This window comes from Humulus lupulus, chromosome 6 (genome assembly GCF_963169125.1).
Source record: "Humulus lupulus chromosome 6, drHumLupu1.1, whole genome shotgun sequence".
Classification (NCBI taxonomy): Eukaryota; Viridiplantae; Streptophyta; class Magnoliopsida; order Rosales; family Cannabaceae; genus Humulus; species Humulus lupulus.
The window spans coordinates 169,797,051-169,813,779 of record NC_084798.1 but is presented as its reverse complement, the minus strand read 5'-3'; the positions used below and the strand labels follow the sequence as shown (position 1 = coordinate 169,813,779).

Below are 16,729 nucleotides of genomic sequence, written 5' to 3'. Positions count from 1 at the left end.
ATCAGATGAACCTGTGTCAACTGAGTTTCTCAAGTGTAAGTAGAAAAATACAGAGTTTCTATGTAACGCCCTGGTTACCCCAGAACAGTTACGGTGATCGGTGAACCGGAAATTTGACCCGCTACCCGAGTCCTTTGGTTAAAAACGTGTTCTAAGTATCATTAACAGGTTAAGGTGAAAAACAATAAAAAGGAAAGGATATATTTCATTAAGTATATAAACTGCTCATGAGCTATTCAAAACATTTACAAGTTGTTCATTTTACAAAATGGCCACTACTGCTTCCGAATATACAACCCCGCCGGCCTAAGCGGCAAAAAATAGGGTAAACCCCCTAGTCCCTCTGAGAACTCCTTGGCCGTGGTGGTCAAGCGGCCGCATATGTACACATCACCACCTAAGCTCTCCCCTCAAGGCTGGGTGAGCTTTTCTTTCCGTTTACCTGCACCACATAGCACCCATGAGCCAAGACCCAACAAGAAAACACAATAAAGCATGATATAATATCAAAAATGATCATAATAATCATTCAGGACCATCAGTCCAAAACAGATAGGTGACAGTCGCAAAAGTCACTAAATTGGGAATAACTCCCTTCAGCCTTGTGACAATAGGGTCACCGGGGCTCAACAGGTAAGTAAACCTTTCATTAGCTTAAACAGGATAGGTGCATGGTGACTGGTCACCAACATAACATTCCTCATGACCATAGAGTCATAACCCTGGAACATCGTTCCCTAGCCATGTGACAAGCAGTCACCTGCGCCTTATACAAGTAATCAACATTCACCAGCATTTAATATGCAATCCATGTCCACATTCATCAACCAACATGCCTCAATAACAAATACACATGTCATATATACACAGAGTGCAGTTTTCTTACCTCAAGTTCGAGCGAGGGATATTATAAGGACGACCCCTGAGAACGATCGGTCTTTTGGTTCCTTAGTGGTTACCTAATCACAACCAATTATAACCTCCATTAATGAAAATCAACATGGATAGGGTCTTAACCTAGGCATCACTCTCGGGACCTCAAAACATGCCCACACAGTGAGTAGATTCGATCCCGGGCCTTAAGGATTGAAACCCCAAGTCAAAAACCCCAAGGAACAGGGTAGCGCTGACCCCTAGCGCCCCAGCGCTATTCTCAGAACCCCCAACACGCCCATTTTCCTCCTGAGTAGCGCTGTAGCGCCCTAAGGTGGGCGCTATAGCGCTACCTCCAGACCAGAAATCCCCTGAACCGATCTTCTTCATCTCCTTTGATTCTAACCTGTTTCCCACACTTCCAATTCCCATTCTTGGTGCCAAATGAACCCAAAAACCATCCCAACATACCCCAAACATCCCAACCATAGGAACCCTAGCCAAAACTCCCAACAAAACCAAGATCTCAACCTAGAAATCTCAACTGCAAAACAGAACCAAAACAGGGCAAACCAGAGAATTCTATGGTTAGAAACATACCCAAAGCTCAGCTTATGATGCTCTTCAATGGAGGAACACACTCCCAAACTCCCAAGGCTTGCTTCCCAAGCTTGAATCCTCAAGAATGGTTCAAAAATCACAGAGAAAGATGAAGAAAAGAAGGTACGGGAGAAACTTAGAAACTTGCTCTGTTTTGCTCTCTTCTTTCAGCCAACAATGGTTTATATCTATCCTAAGGGTGAAATGACTATTATACCCCTAGGTCAATTTAATGTTTCTAAAGGCTCCCAAGGGAAAAATTGGTATTTTCCACCTATCTCGTTAATCATAATTAACGCTCTCCAATTCCCGCTATTCTTAATAATCTCAAACACCAATAATTCATATCCAGTTACCCTTTAATTCCCGGCAACGCTCTAATCATTAAAATCACCCTGATACTCAACCCGAGCCCCGCACTTAAACTTGTTGTGACTAAACCGCTAATCAATAATCCAAGATCGTCTCATGCCGAATAGCTCGAACAAACCCACATTATAATGTGGTCTCAACATATATCACCGACATACATACAAATATACAATTATACCCTCAACGGGCCAAATTACCATCACACCCCTGTAATTCAAAACGTGGACCCACATGCATACATTTAACATTATATTATAATATAATTCACATATACATGCATAATATCATTTAATGGCATAATTAAGCAAGTATGGCCCTCTCGGCCTACTAATCCCGCCATTAAACCACATCGGAGAATTCGGGGCATTACATTCTCTCTCTAAAGAATACAAGCTTTCTCTCTCTAAGCTCTCTTAGAAAATGCCCCAAGAATGCCCCAAGTAACAATCCCAAAGTCTCAAAACTAGAGAGTTTTTCTCAGTCTCAAAAGATCAGATCCCCCTAAATGATGCCATGAGCCATTTATTTATAGGCTCGTGGATTGTGCATCAGATATATCCCTTTGACCGAGTCCTTGGTTCTTCCAACAGACTTTAATTAATAAAATATAAATGAATTTAAATTAAAATAATATGGCTATTATTCCGGGATATCTGAGAGATTCCCGCGGCAGTTGAGAATAATTTGGGTTGAAGCTGTTACTGAGGCTTTTCTGAAGGGTCACTAGACGGTAACTTCTGAGATTCTAATCCATGGACCAACCAAATCCATCCCCGAAGTGACTGATTGGCCAAGAAAACTCACCGGTCGACATAGGCAAGCACCTTTGGTCGGTATAGGCAAAGCACTCCTCTAGCACACCTCTGGTCTAGCATGACACATCTCTGGTCTAGCATGACACATCTCTAGTCTAGCATAACACTTTACTGGTCGAGCAAAAAAAATGACTGGTCAGCCAAAATACTCCACTGGTTGGCCAGAACATTTTACTGGTCATTCAAAAATCTTTATCGATCGGACAAAAATTCTACCTGGTCGGTCAAATCACTTCCAAACTAGATAAATAATTTTCATGACCAGTAATATCACAACTCCGAAGAGCCAATACATTTATTGACTATTAATGTGTCATTTACTGACCATGCATTGCCACTTGTCACTTCTTATTGCTACATCATCGAACTGAAATTTTGGGATAACAAGAATATATAAGAAAAATCAATAGAACATCATAATAACATTAAATAAAAATCCAAGTGACTACATTAAACCTTAGATAGAAGTGTTTAGTTCATATCAAACATGACTAAAACAAAAAAATAATTATTCATAAACATAAAATTCAAAGACTTAAAGAAGAAATAAAAAATATGAAAGTGCAGAAAAACTAGTCTCAGAATCAAATTTTAATTTCTAAACTTATAATTAAAATCTGACCTAACCTTAATTAAAATATAAAGTCTGAATTTATACAAAAAAAACCATGAATTCGTTTTTTTCATAGGTGGGCTGCGACTTGGCCTTTCCTAGGTCGCGGCCCGTGTTGTTTTTAAGGCAATTCAAAGTCTGGTCAGGTCTTCAGGCACTGCAACTCTCTAAACCCCAGTCGCGGCCCGCGTGTAGATGCACCACCTAGGTTCGCCTCTGACTTCCACTAGCATCGCGACTTATAAGAGCAAGTCGTGGCCCTTAACCCAATGTCGCGACTCTAATTCTATTGTTTTCAATTTTTAACCTTTCAACATCCTTCCTTCATCAGAAACTTATTATAACTCGTCCTTAGCACATATTGAGTCAAGGGACCATTGAAAACTCCTTTTTTTCACTATTTCCTTTTCTTTTCACATTTGTCTCATGATTCAATGCACCGACCTACAACAAAGATAAAAAAAATTATAATCTTGCACAAAACAAAAAAAATACTCTAGATTACAACAAAAACACATCTTAAAACAACAATAAAATGGAGTTATCAAACTCTCCCAAACTTACTCTTTGTTCGCCCTCAAACAAAGGACTCAAAACAAACCTAGACTCTAACAACAAAGACCGGACAACACCCACAACATGAAGTATACTATCAACAACACTTATGCCTCAAAATCATGAATGTTAATCATATAATTCTCAAAAAACTAATTAACAGTTTATGCAATCTAGAATTTTGATCAATACACTCCATCAACACACTTTAGTCTACTAACACTTTCGATTACCAAGTCATGATCATTAAATAAACGTATTTGAAATCAATTATGCTAGCCAAATTCTTTCCAATCAATCCATTCAAACCCAATAATTCCATAAGCTCACTTATGTGCTATTCTCCACTAATATAAATCATGATATGCATAAGAATCAATAGGACTTGTATAAGCTTGTAATGATGGCTTAGGTAAAAGTAGATCAGAAAGTAATTTTTAAGCTCACTCTACTATAAGCACATGACCAAAAATCTCCCATAGTAAATATATTCTCATAATCCCCTTTCTTGATTTTATTTAGAGAGATATAAAAAAGAAATTTCTCATATGATAACTACACTCCCCCAAACTTGATTCTATTATATATTCATATTGGGAGTGTAGTTTTTATTGAATATTTTTTTTAATATATATACTCTCTCTAATCTTTTGCACTTTTCATTTTCTAATCCTACTATATTCACAAATAAACCCCATTACACATCAATCCCCATAACCTTTTTTTTTTCAATCATGTGCTCATAGTATATTAGGGACAGGCATATAACCAAGTTTCAAGTATTAGTCTTAAATAGTGGCTTAGAACAAAAAGATACAATGTTAGGCTCAAAAGGGTTAACCAAAGGATCAATTAATTTCAAGTCCGCACGAAAAGCTCAAACGGTCCAAATGATAGCCTAAATCATATTCTTAAGCATACATGATATATTATTTTGCCTCAAATAACAAGTAAGCAAGTTCTAGAATTGTAGAAAATAATTTCCACTTTCCATTCAGCAATCCACTAACCAATTTCAACAAGCATAATCAATATCAAAAACATTAATTTAAACATCATGACAAGATATTGAACAAATGTTGTCTAAACTAAAATGAACCAATAGAGTGTTCAATCAAGCACACATTTTTTTTTTTTTCAGATTTCATTTTCTTTGGATTATATGCATAACATTCACTTTGTTCTCATTGGCATTTGTTGTCAACCATCATTCATGTTGGTACTAAACACACACTAAAACAAAACTTTACACCAAACAACTAACACAAACAAAACGAACGAAAAAATAAACTCCCTCCCCCAAACTTAAACTGAACATGGTCCCCAAGGTTTAAAAATAAGTAAAGAAAGAAAACTTACTTGGTGTGAATTATGTCAAAAGGGTGGTGGATCGGGGAAAGGATGCCAAGGTGGTGGATAAATAAAATAATGCATGTCCTCCTCCTGATTTGACCATCGGTAAACCAACTCATTTTGTCTATCTACTTGAGCTCGATGATAATCATGAAGCTCCCCCAAATAATTATGAGTGTGTTGGTTTTGCCGGATGATGTAATCCAATCTGGCCAATTACAGATCCAGTGGAGCCTCAAGTGCCAAAAATGGAGGATAAGCTCCTCTCCTCTCCTCTTCAGCTGCCCTTAGCTCTTCTGGTCAAGCATGGGCATGGACAGGTGCATCAGCTTCTTCTTCAACTCTCACAGGGCGGGGCTATGGTGCAGGTGACTCCAAAGATAGGGGATTGAATTTAAACACAGAAGAGCGAGAAATGGGCCCCATTGCCTTCCTATAAATATCACTAGGATACTTAGGTACCTCGCACACCTCACATAAATCAGTAATCATCGATCCATGCCCTAAACCAGCAATGGTAGTCATTCGGCATAAATCTTGAATACTAGTTCGGATAACTCGTCCAATATCTACAGAGAGTCCCATCATGATATCATAGACAAGAAGACACTGATCAGTTCCCACTTCAAATAAGTGAGTGTTAGGCATAAGCCTCGCACTCACAAAGAGCGTCCAAGCCTTCGCCACCCTATTCATTTGAAACCGTCTAAAATGCTTCGATTGTCCATCTTGCATTACAAAAGTAGCACAGGGAATGCCTAATGTTTCAGCCTCTTCAACCCAATCAATCTCAGTATGATAAGCCAATTAATAATATTCATCGTCCTCTTGTGACAACATCGGTAATCGATATAATGCATCAATATTATCAATGTGACACTCCACCAAAACCCCTCGCATAAAGACCTTTCTATTCACTGCGCCTGGGAAATAAGCATAAAATTCATAGACCATGGAATAATTGGCCTTGGGAATTTTATGGTCTACAAAACTTTGCCAATTGCGACGTTGAATTTCAGCCTGAATCATGTCAGGGTCATCTAGATATTCCAAGCCTCGTTCTTGAATTACTTGACGTTGAGATAACCTTTGATAAAGATCAAAGGCATCCTTACTAATAAAACGAGTAGGATCACATTCCTGAGGAGGGGGTGGTGGCGGGGCTGGATGTGGTTGAGGCGGTTGGGTGCGTGAAGTGGAAGGGTGATTAGTATTTTAGTAGAAGTAGCCCCTGCAGGTTGTTTTCGTGGTCCCATAATCACATAATGCACCAAATATTACAACAAAAATTCGGCGGCACTTTCGTTGATTTATCTTATTTCCCCAATTGAATAACACCACAATAATTCCAACTCAAAGAACACAAAATATATTAAAAATGTATTCCAAAATTCCAAATCAATCTCTTGTTGCAGAATTACTTCAATAAAAAACTTCAAGAATAATAAAAAGGAAAAACTTACGTGCCTTTCAGTCTTATAGATTGCCCACTCTTCAATTGCTCTTCCAATCTTTAATGTCACAAATAGAACAATTTAGGGTTTGATTCAAAGAAAGAAATAAGGAAATATGGATCTAGGAAGTGGTGGGTTTTGTTTTATGGTTGTGTTAAGAAGAAGGAAAATATAAAAATGAGAGAGATGGTTGTTTTAAGGAGAAGAAATAGTGAAAAATGAGCGAGATTCTGCAAAAAAAAATTGTGTGGGAAAGCAAAATATTTCAAAATGAGGGGGTTGAGTGGAGAAAAAACGATTTTAAACATGTTTTCCCCTTTCTGACGGAGGCGTTCCGCGACCCAGCACTATCAAATCGCGGCCCACCTCAATTTTTTTCAATTTCTAGTTCGCAGGCGCTGCAACCCTTTATACCCAAGTCGCAGCCCGCCTATACCCTCTGACCCCTATTTGCTCTCTAACTTCACATGGGGCTGCGAATTATAAGCTCAAGTCGCAACCCGCCTCCTCCTTCATTTTCCATGCTCTCTGACTTAGTTTAAAGCCGCGACTTACAAACTCAAGTCGCGACTTGACCTTCAGACTAATTTGAAAACAACATTTTCACGAATTGCACAATTTTTACATACATTTTACTAAAAATAATAAATAAATCTTTAAAAATCCAAAATGAAATTAAATAAAATTATTTAAATAATTAAGAATTAAAATAAAAAAACACAAAAACTAAAATAAAGTATAAGAATGCCTCCTATAGCACTGTCGTTAACGTCTTTTAGCCAGACGCTTAAGACCCAATTCAAAGGGGTTCCAAAAGCAACACAGACTTGCATTTTTCCAGCGGTCCTTCTAAATAGTGCTTTAATCTCTGACCATTCACTTTAAAGTGTCATGTCTTCTCGCTATGAATCTGCACCACTCCATAAGGCAATGAAACATCAATTGTGAATGGACCTAACCATCTTGACTTTAATTTTCCTAGAAAAAGCTTCAATCGAGAATTAAATAATAACACCTTGTCTCTCGGTTGAAAATCCTTTCTAATTATTTGTTTATCATGAAAAGCCTTAGACTTTTCTTTATAAATCTTTGCATTCTCATAGGCTTCGTTTCAAAATTCATCGAGCTTATTCAACTCTAGTAGCCTATTCTGTCTTGCCATAAATAGATCAACGTTCAGCTTTTTTTACTACCCAATAAGCTCGGTGCTCAAGTTCCACCGGTAAATGACATGCCTTCCCAAACACCAGTCGATATGGTGACATACCAATAGGAGTCTTGAAGGCTGTGCGATATGCCCACAGTGAATCATCAAGCTTTTTCGACCAGTCTTTCCTTGATGTGTTAACAGTCTTCTCCAAAATACTTTTAATCTCCCAGTTTGACACTTCTGCTTGACCATTAGAAAGAGGATGATAGAACAAAGCCTTTCAATGATGAACTCCATAACGAGCGCATAGAGCTGTAAATGACTTGTTACAGAAATGACTTCCTTTGTCACTAATAATTGCTCTTGGAGTACCAAACCGAGTAAAAACATTTTTATGAAGGAATTTAAGTACCTCCTTACCATCACAAGTGGGAGTTTTTGTAGCTTCCACCCATTTAGAAACATAATCTACTGCTAGCAAAATGTACTTGTTATTATAAGATGATGGGAAAGGCCCCATAAAATCTATTCCCCACACATCAAACAACTAAACTTCCAGAATTCCAGTCATCGACATTTGATCTCTTCTTGATATATTACCGGTCCGTTGGCAACGATCACAACTCTTAACAAAGGCACTAGCATCTTTAAATAACGTAGGCCAATAAAACCAACATTGCAAAACTTTTGATGTTGTCCTTGTTCCTCCAAAGTGACCACCACAATGTAAAGTATGGCAATGAGTAAGAATGGAAATCATCTCCTCTTTCGAGACATATCTTCTAATTACTTGATCAGCACAATGACGAAAAATAATGGGCTCATCCCAATAATAATGCTTGACTTCTGAATAGAACTTTTTGAGTTGTTGCCTTGACATTTATGGAGACACAACTATAGCTAGCAAATAATTGACATAATCCGCAAACCAAGGTAGCTTTTCTTCACTTTCAATGGAAAATAACTGTTTATCCGGAAAGTTTTCATCAATTTGTTCCTCTTCCTCATTATGCTCTTCTCCTTTTTCCAATCTGGACAAATGATTTGAAACTAGATTTTATGTCTCCTTTTTATCACGAATTTGCATATCAAACTCTTGCAATAATAGTACCCATCGAATTAAGCGAGGTTTTAGCATCTTTCTTGGCCATAAGGTACTTGATAAGGGAATGATCTGTATAAACAATCACCTTATTACCAATTAAATATGGCCTAAACTTGTCGAATGCAAAGACAATTGCAAGTAATTCCTTCTCAGTAATTGCATAATTTAATTGAGCACTAGCATAATAAATCGTTCGGAATACCTTGTCAACTCGTTTTCCCAGAGCCACTCCTACTGCATAATCACTCGCATCGCACATTAATTCAAAAGGAAGTTCCCAATTCGGTGATACAACAATTGGAGCAAAAACCAATTTCTCCTTTGGCATGTTAAATGCCTTTAAACAGTCAGCATCAAAGTCAAACATCACACCATTCATAAGCAGAGTAGATAAGGGCTTTGAAATCTTTGAAAAGTCCTTAATAAACCTCCTATAAAATCCAGCATGGCCCAAAAAACAACGAACCCCCTTAACAGACACTGGTGGAGGTAAGTTTTCTATTGTCGATATCTTGATCCTGTCTACCTCAATACCATGGCGTGAAATTTTGTTGCCCAAGACTATGCCTTCTGTCACCATAAAGTGACATTTCTCCCAGTTTAATATTAGATTTGACTCCCCACATCTTTTCAAAACCCTTTCCAAATTAGCCAAACATTCATCAAAAGAGGGCCCAAAGACTGAAAAGTCATCCATAAAGATCTCTATACCTTTTCCCACCATGTGTGAGAAGATAGACATCATACATCTTTGAAAAGTTGTTGGAGCATTACATAACCCACATGGCATTCTCTGAAATGCAAATGTTCCATAAGGTCACATGAAGGTAGTCTTTTCTTGATCCTCCGATGCTATGGGAATCTGATGGTATCCCGAATACCCATCCAAGAAACAATAATAAGGATGGTCTGCCAATCTATCTAACATCTGATCTACAAAAGGCCAGGGGAAATGGTCTTTTTTGGTGGCCTTATTTAGTTTACAGCATTCAATACAAATTCTCCACCCCGTCACCGTATGAGTTGGAATCAGTTCATTATTATCGTTCTTAACCACCCTCAAGCCACCCTTCTTCGGAACTACCTGAACAGGACTAACCCATGCACTGTCAGATATTAGGTAATTACCCCTGCATCCAACCATTTAAGAATTTTCTTCCTTACCACCTCTTTCATTGCAGGATTAAGCCTCCTTTGAGCATCAATACTAGGCTTACTATCCTTCTCCATTAATACGGTGCATCACCGTTGAAGGGCTTATACCCTTGATGTCTGCTAGAGTCCATCCAATTGCTAGCTTGTGAGCCCTCAACACCCTAAGTAGCTTCTCTTCTTCAATCATAGACAATGAAGCTGAAATAATAACCGGGAGAGTGTCATTCTTACTCAAATAAGCATACTTAATATGATTTGGTAAAGTCTTTAACTCAAGAATTGGTGGCTTCTCTATAAATGGGAGAGGTCTTTCAGGCACTTGCTCTAATTCCTCATATTTCTTTTTATCAATTTGTCCCGATGAGTTTAGCCACTTAACATATTCACTAGCTTCAGTACCATCACACTCTTTAGGACTTGCAACCAAACTCAACTCAAGTGGATCCTCAATAGACTTATCCCCTTTACCTTGTTCCTCCAATACACTAACACTAAAACAACTATCACTAGCTAAAGGATATTTCAAGGCTTTAAAAACATTAAAAACGACCACATCGCCTTGTACTCTGAGCCTGAACTCACCCTTCTGGACATCTATCAATGCTTGCCCCGTGGCTAAAAATGGTCGTCCCAATATAATAGGTACGTCCTCATCTTCCTCCGTATCTAATACAATGAAATCTACTGGGAAAATGAACTTATTCATGGTAATCTCTTCCAGTAGATCATAAGCTTCATTAGTGTTTTTTCTCATAAACGCTCCTCCCAATGCTACATCAATAATTTTCCTTGTATTTCCCCCCAAACTATTGTAAAATATTTACACTAGCAGCTACTTCTCTATTCCATTATGTGGGCATTTTGTCACAGTTTCTACAAGAACTGCGACAGGAACATTGGGAAGTTGCTTTGCGCGTTGTTCGCTATTTGAAGGGTTTTCCTGGACAAGGAATTTTAGTTCGAGCTGATAGCTCTCTCTTTGACAAGTTGGTGTGATTCTGATTGGGTAGCTTGTCCTCTTACTCGTCACTCTCTGACTGGTTGGCTTGTGTTTCTTGGTCATTCCCCGATTTCTTGGAAAACTAAGAAACAACATACTGTGGCACGTTCTTCGGCAGAGGCCGAATATCACTCTATGGCTTCCTTACTTGTGAATTGAAATGGTTGAAAGGCCTTCTCCTTAGCTTGGGGATTCAACATACTGCTACTATTGGTCTTTATTGTGATAGTCAATCAGCTTTACATATTGCACAGAATCTTGTCTTCCATGAACGAACAAACTACATTGAAGCTGACTGTCACTTTGTTCGTGATGTTATCCAGGATGGAACTATTCTTCCTTCATATGTTCCTACCACGATTTAGCATGCAGACATCTTTACCAAGCCTTTGGGGACACGTCAATTTCAGTTTTTGCTTTCCAAGTTGGGCATTTATGATCCTCATGCTCTACCTTGAGAGGGGGTGGGGAGGGGCTATTGAGATATATTGAGATATTCTTTTATTGTATCGAATGTATATATGGTTAAGCGTGAGTTTAGGAATTAGATTAGAATTACAACATTAGTTTCCTAATTTCTAGTTTCCTATTTTCTATTACAGCATTAGTTTCCTAATTTATATATATATATATATTACAAAAATATATCAATGAAAAACAAGCTATTCACGATAGAAGTTTACATTTTCAAAAAAAATAAAAATGAATAGAAGATTACAATGAAACAAATTTTTTTCGGTCTTTTACATTTTTTTTTTGTTGGTTCTCTCATTTATTTCACAGAAAATAATAAACTTTTGGTGTCTAGAGTAAATAATAATAGTTATGTAAGTATAAAGTTTTTCAGTGTTAATATATTTTAAACAAAAATAATGTTAAACTAAAACATGCACGAGGCATATTTTACTAGTATTTATAAAACTGCCATTATTTTTCACATAAATGTAAAAGCACCTATTTCACAACTAAATTACTATTTTATCATTATTTTCTTACTTGAACCTAGACACATTTGTTTTATAATTCAATTCATTACGATTGCCATTATCTATGTAGATGATATAGTTGAGAATTTTTTTATGAGTATATAGATGATATAGGTGGTAGTTATTTTGGCATAAAAATAAAAAATAATAATAATTTTTTATGCTAAAGAGTAAAGACAACTCCAACTTATTTATTTATACATTCATGTATATTTATATGCAATGCATACAAATTATGTTATCTTAAATGTTAATTAATTACCCTTTTTCATATAAAAAAATTAGTAACATTGTTTTAAAAAAATATATATAATGAATAAATAATTCAAAAGTTAAAATTCCACAATAATTTTCTAAAACTTTTACTTATTGAATACACATATATGATCTACAAGTCATTAAAAATTAATTAAAAAAATTACAATAATTATAATAGGTTACTATACATCTTCCTGTAGTAGGGGTGTTTGATATGAGGTAAAATAAAGGTGGGAATGAAAATCTAAATCTCTTCCTATGTTTGGTTTAAATTTTATGGGGATAAAGTTAATAATTTGTATGAGCCCCACATATATTTTAAGGGTAAAGTGAACCCATTTGTACACAAGAGTTTAATATTACATTCATCTTAAGTCCCTCTACACTTTCCAGGACAATTCAACTACTCAAAACAAACACCCCTTAACTATTTTCACTTTATCTTTAATTCCTCTTATGCCACCATTTATTACTATATCTATTCATAATTTAATTTTCCAGCCTATTTATTTATTTATTTTTAATTTTATAATAGCTATTTTAGCTAAAAGAATTCATTCAATTTTTTTTTATTAATGCCTAAGTTTTATTAACCCGATTGATCATATATATAATGACAATTATAGTAAATTATGTTATAAAATAAGTGTTTCAAGTAAAAAAAAAATAGCAAAATAATAACCTAAGCACACTTAATGCTAGTTTTGTACACTTGTGCTGTGGGAAAAAATGCTACACTTCTGCTATAGGAAAAGCAACTGTAGGTGTTGTGTGAAAAAATTGTCGAGAGTTTGATAAATTATAAATTTACAAGTGCTGTGAATTGAAAAAAGTTATATTTCAGTGTTTGGTAGCTTATTTGTTGATAAATATGAAATTACTAAAATATACATCATTATAATATTAGTTCAATTTAAATTGAACCATTTTATAAGGCATATGATCCAAAAAGTAATTTGTCAAAATACATAGTCCAAATAGAAAATTGTATAAAACAGAGGGTCCAAATACGTATAAATTATTTTCTTATTCTATATACAAAGCTAGATATGTCAAATAGCAAAGACATATTTGAGTAAGAGGTTGTAAATTGGGGATGTAGATAGCACTCCTCGGAAGAGTACAAGATGACCAATGAGAACTTAATGCCAAGGTTAGGAGGTAATTGCATTCTCTTATTCTAATCTTGATGCCTCAAAAAGATGAGATAATTTGATATTGATGAGATAATCTTTGATTAGTATTGTTAATGCTTATGATAATTCTAACATTCAATCCCTCCAAAATTGGTAGTCCCTCAAAAAAAAAATTATTTCCTTTATAATTTTCTTATTAAGCTAAAACAAATGATTTAATCTAATTTTTTATAAAAATAAATAGATAAGGCAATAAAACCCCTTAAATTTATAGAAAAAGTTTGGGATAAGTTCATTTCAAGCTTCTCATATTTTTACTTCTCCTCTCGAGTATTCTTCTTGCTCACAAAAAGTTTTAAAAGCCAATAGCCCCCCAAAAAAATGAATGAATACAATCTAATCACCTCTTCCCCTCCTCTAAAAAAAATAAATAATCACATCTTCTCCCACACAATCCAATTCTACGGATGATCAGAATTTAATTCTCAGTTCATACAATAGAAGTATAAGAATTTTCAAAAGGAAACTCAGTTCTCAAAACCCAAAATTTCCATTTTCTAATTTAACTAATCAGAAACGAAAAGAGAACAGTACTTACCTCTGTTATAGCATCAGCCACGCTCAAACCAGCCAATTCCTACAATGGAGGATGAACAAGAACAAACCCATTTCGAATTAAGAACGTAAATGAAAAAAGAGAGAAACTTCTTGAAGAAAACATAGAAAAAAGATCGACCATTAATTGATCGACACTAAATCCAAGAGGGCCCATGCCTCATCGATCTCGGCAGCTTGACGTTGTGTTAAGTACGATATAGCGTCCGGATTTTGTATACTTTTGGGTGACACTGCTCTCAATTCGCTTCTGGGCTTAGAACAAAACGCGAAACTTGGAGAGTTGTCAATTATATATATATATATATATATGTATATAAGAAATGGCGACAAGGTTCGGTAATGGAGAAGGAGACTTGCAGAAGAGAGTTGGGGAAGAAGATTGTGGAAAGAGTGAGAATTATGAGAGGCAAGGAAGTATGATTGAGTGAAGAGAAGGCATGCCATTGTTCAAATTAAGTTACCCTTATTCCACGCTCCCTCCACCATTTTTTAATAATTATAAATGAGTAATAATGTCTAACAATTTTTTTTTATCAAGAAGAAAAAATATTATTGATCAAACACACTTGAAACAACAAAAGGCAGGAGAAGAACCTCCCCCTCATATTACAATCTGTAAACAAATTCTAACACTTGTCTCTCCCTGGAAGAAAGTTTCCTAGCTTTAATATTAAGCACTCTAGATTTTACAGAGAACCTAATCAAGTTATCAATTTTTGAAAAGTAAAGCAGCTATTCTCAAAACAGCAATGGTTCCTATTTATCCAAATAAAATAGATTGTAGCAGCAAGAGTCGCTGCCACCGCAAGGAACACCCAACCTCTTCTTCGACCAGCCAACCAAATTTGCCAATCCTCAAACTTTTCAGGCCAAATTACCTCACCCAACCAACCATAAACTGTCCGCATAACCCTCTTGGAGAAAATACAATAAAAAAATATTTGAGAGTGACTTTCATCTACTTGAGCACAAACTGGACATAACAAAGAGGAAATATCCAGGTGGCAGTAATGAAGTAAATCTCTAGTTGGAAGCTGTTGATTAACAGCTTGCCACATGATAAACCTGTGTTTTGGAACTGAAAGTTTACACCAAACAGTCTTCTCATAGTAAACCTGCTCGCCTGGAAGAAACAGAGAGTAGAGTTTACCCAGGTGAAGCTTTCCATGCACTACAGCAGACTCCAAATCAGAATTGGACAAAGAACTACAAAGTTTGATGATTTTTCTCCAATACCGGCTGGTATCTTGCTTTAGCATATAATCCCAAAGGTAAGTCCCTTTTAAGTAGATACAGTTCACCCATTTCACCCAGAGCAGATCCTGCTTAGAAGAAATAACCCAAATGAATTTAGCTAGCAGAATCTTATTCCAAGATGGCCCCTCTCTAAAGCCCAACCCACCATAAATCTTCGGACGACAAACTTGTTCCCAAGAAGTAAGATGAAATTTGCTCCGAGAACCCTTTTCACCCCAAAGGAAACTCCTACAAAGACGATTTATGTCTCTAACTACATACTGAGGTAACAGAAAAATGCTCATCCAATAATTGCGAATCCCCAACAAAACTGAGTGCACCAGCTGAACCCGACCAGCATAAGACAGATCAGATGCATCCTAATCTTCTTGAGAATAATATCACAGTCAGTAGCCTTCCATTTGGTAGGTCTCAGAGGAACTCCAAGGTATTTCAGCGGAATGAACCCTTCAACCAGATTAGAACACTCCAGAATGGAGGATTTATTAGCTTCGGAGAGCCCTCCAAAGTAGATACGAGATTTATTTTTGTTGATAGATAAGCCCGAGGATGAAGTAAACACATCAAATGCTCTTTGAAGGATCTGAATAGATTTAGAGTTAGCTTTGCAAAAAAAAAGGAGATCATGAGCAAAACTGTTTACCCAAAAAATGGTTGTTGATGACATGGCGATAATTTCTCACACATGGTTGACACGTGGCGAAAGTACTGTTCGACTATCGGCCAGAAGCACACCGCATCGTCAAGGTTAATTTTTTATACGACCAGGCTGGTCATATAATTTAAGTTATTTCCTTCTTAAGCTGTAATCTTATAATAACTGTGTTGAATATTTCTTCATTATTATCTTGATACGCGATTATTAAGGAAAGATGGGGCACGTTGCCATGTGTAAACCTCCTTGAGCCTATAAATATGCATGAAATAGCTCAAGGAAGGGACTTTTGAGGTTTTGATTCCTGAATCTGTGTGCTAACTATTGAGAGAAAAGAGAGCTATAGTGAATTGTACACCGTCTGATTGTAATACATTGAAGGTTTTTGAAACTCAAAGAACCCTAGTTCTTTGATCACTGCTTTGAGATTCAATAATAACAATATCACTAAGTGGACATAGGTTATTACCAATCTTTGGGACCTAACCACTATAATTCCTTGGTGTTTTCTTCCTTTCCGTTAGATCATTTTTCTCATTCTTGCTTAATACTTTGTCATACATTTGACTCCGTGTCGTTGGCCAAATCGAGGGTCAACATTCTGGTGCTTTCATTGAGAGTTTGGGAAAGAACTGTGAAAGAATCTAATGGCAAAAACATCCAAGAAGACTGGACAGGCTGCTGGCACTGCACCATCCCAACCTCCTCCCCCAAATGTGGCCGAGAATGAACCACATTTGGAGTTTGATGAAGAAGAACTAGACTCCGAAATGC

At 36.4% G+C, this 16,729-nt stretch overlaps 1 long non-coding RNA gene across 1 annotated transcript; it reads right to left on the bottom strand.

Annotated features, from left to right (window-relative positions):
- Window positions 1-3,050: 3,050 nt before the first annotated feature.
- On the bottom strand, window positions 3,051-14,555 carry LOC133784296 (uncharacterized). The gene is made up of 3 exons (XR_009871251.1): window positions 14,162-14,555; window positions 14,024-14,062; window positions 3,051-3,717 (listed from the first exon to the last, which is right to left on the bottom strand). It is a non-coding gene; the product is annotated as an uncharacterized LOC133784296 (long non-coding RNA).
- Between the last annotated feature and the right edge of the window lie 2,174 nt (window positions 14,556-16,729).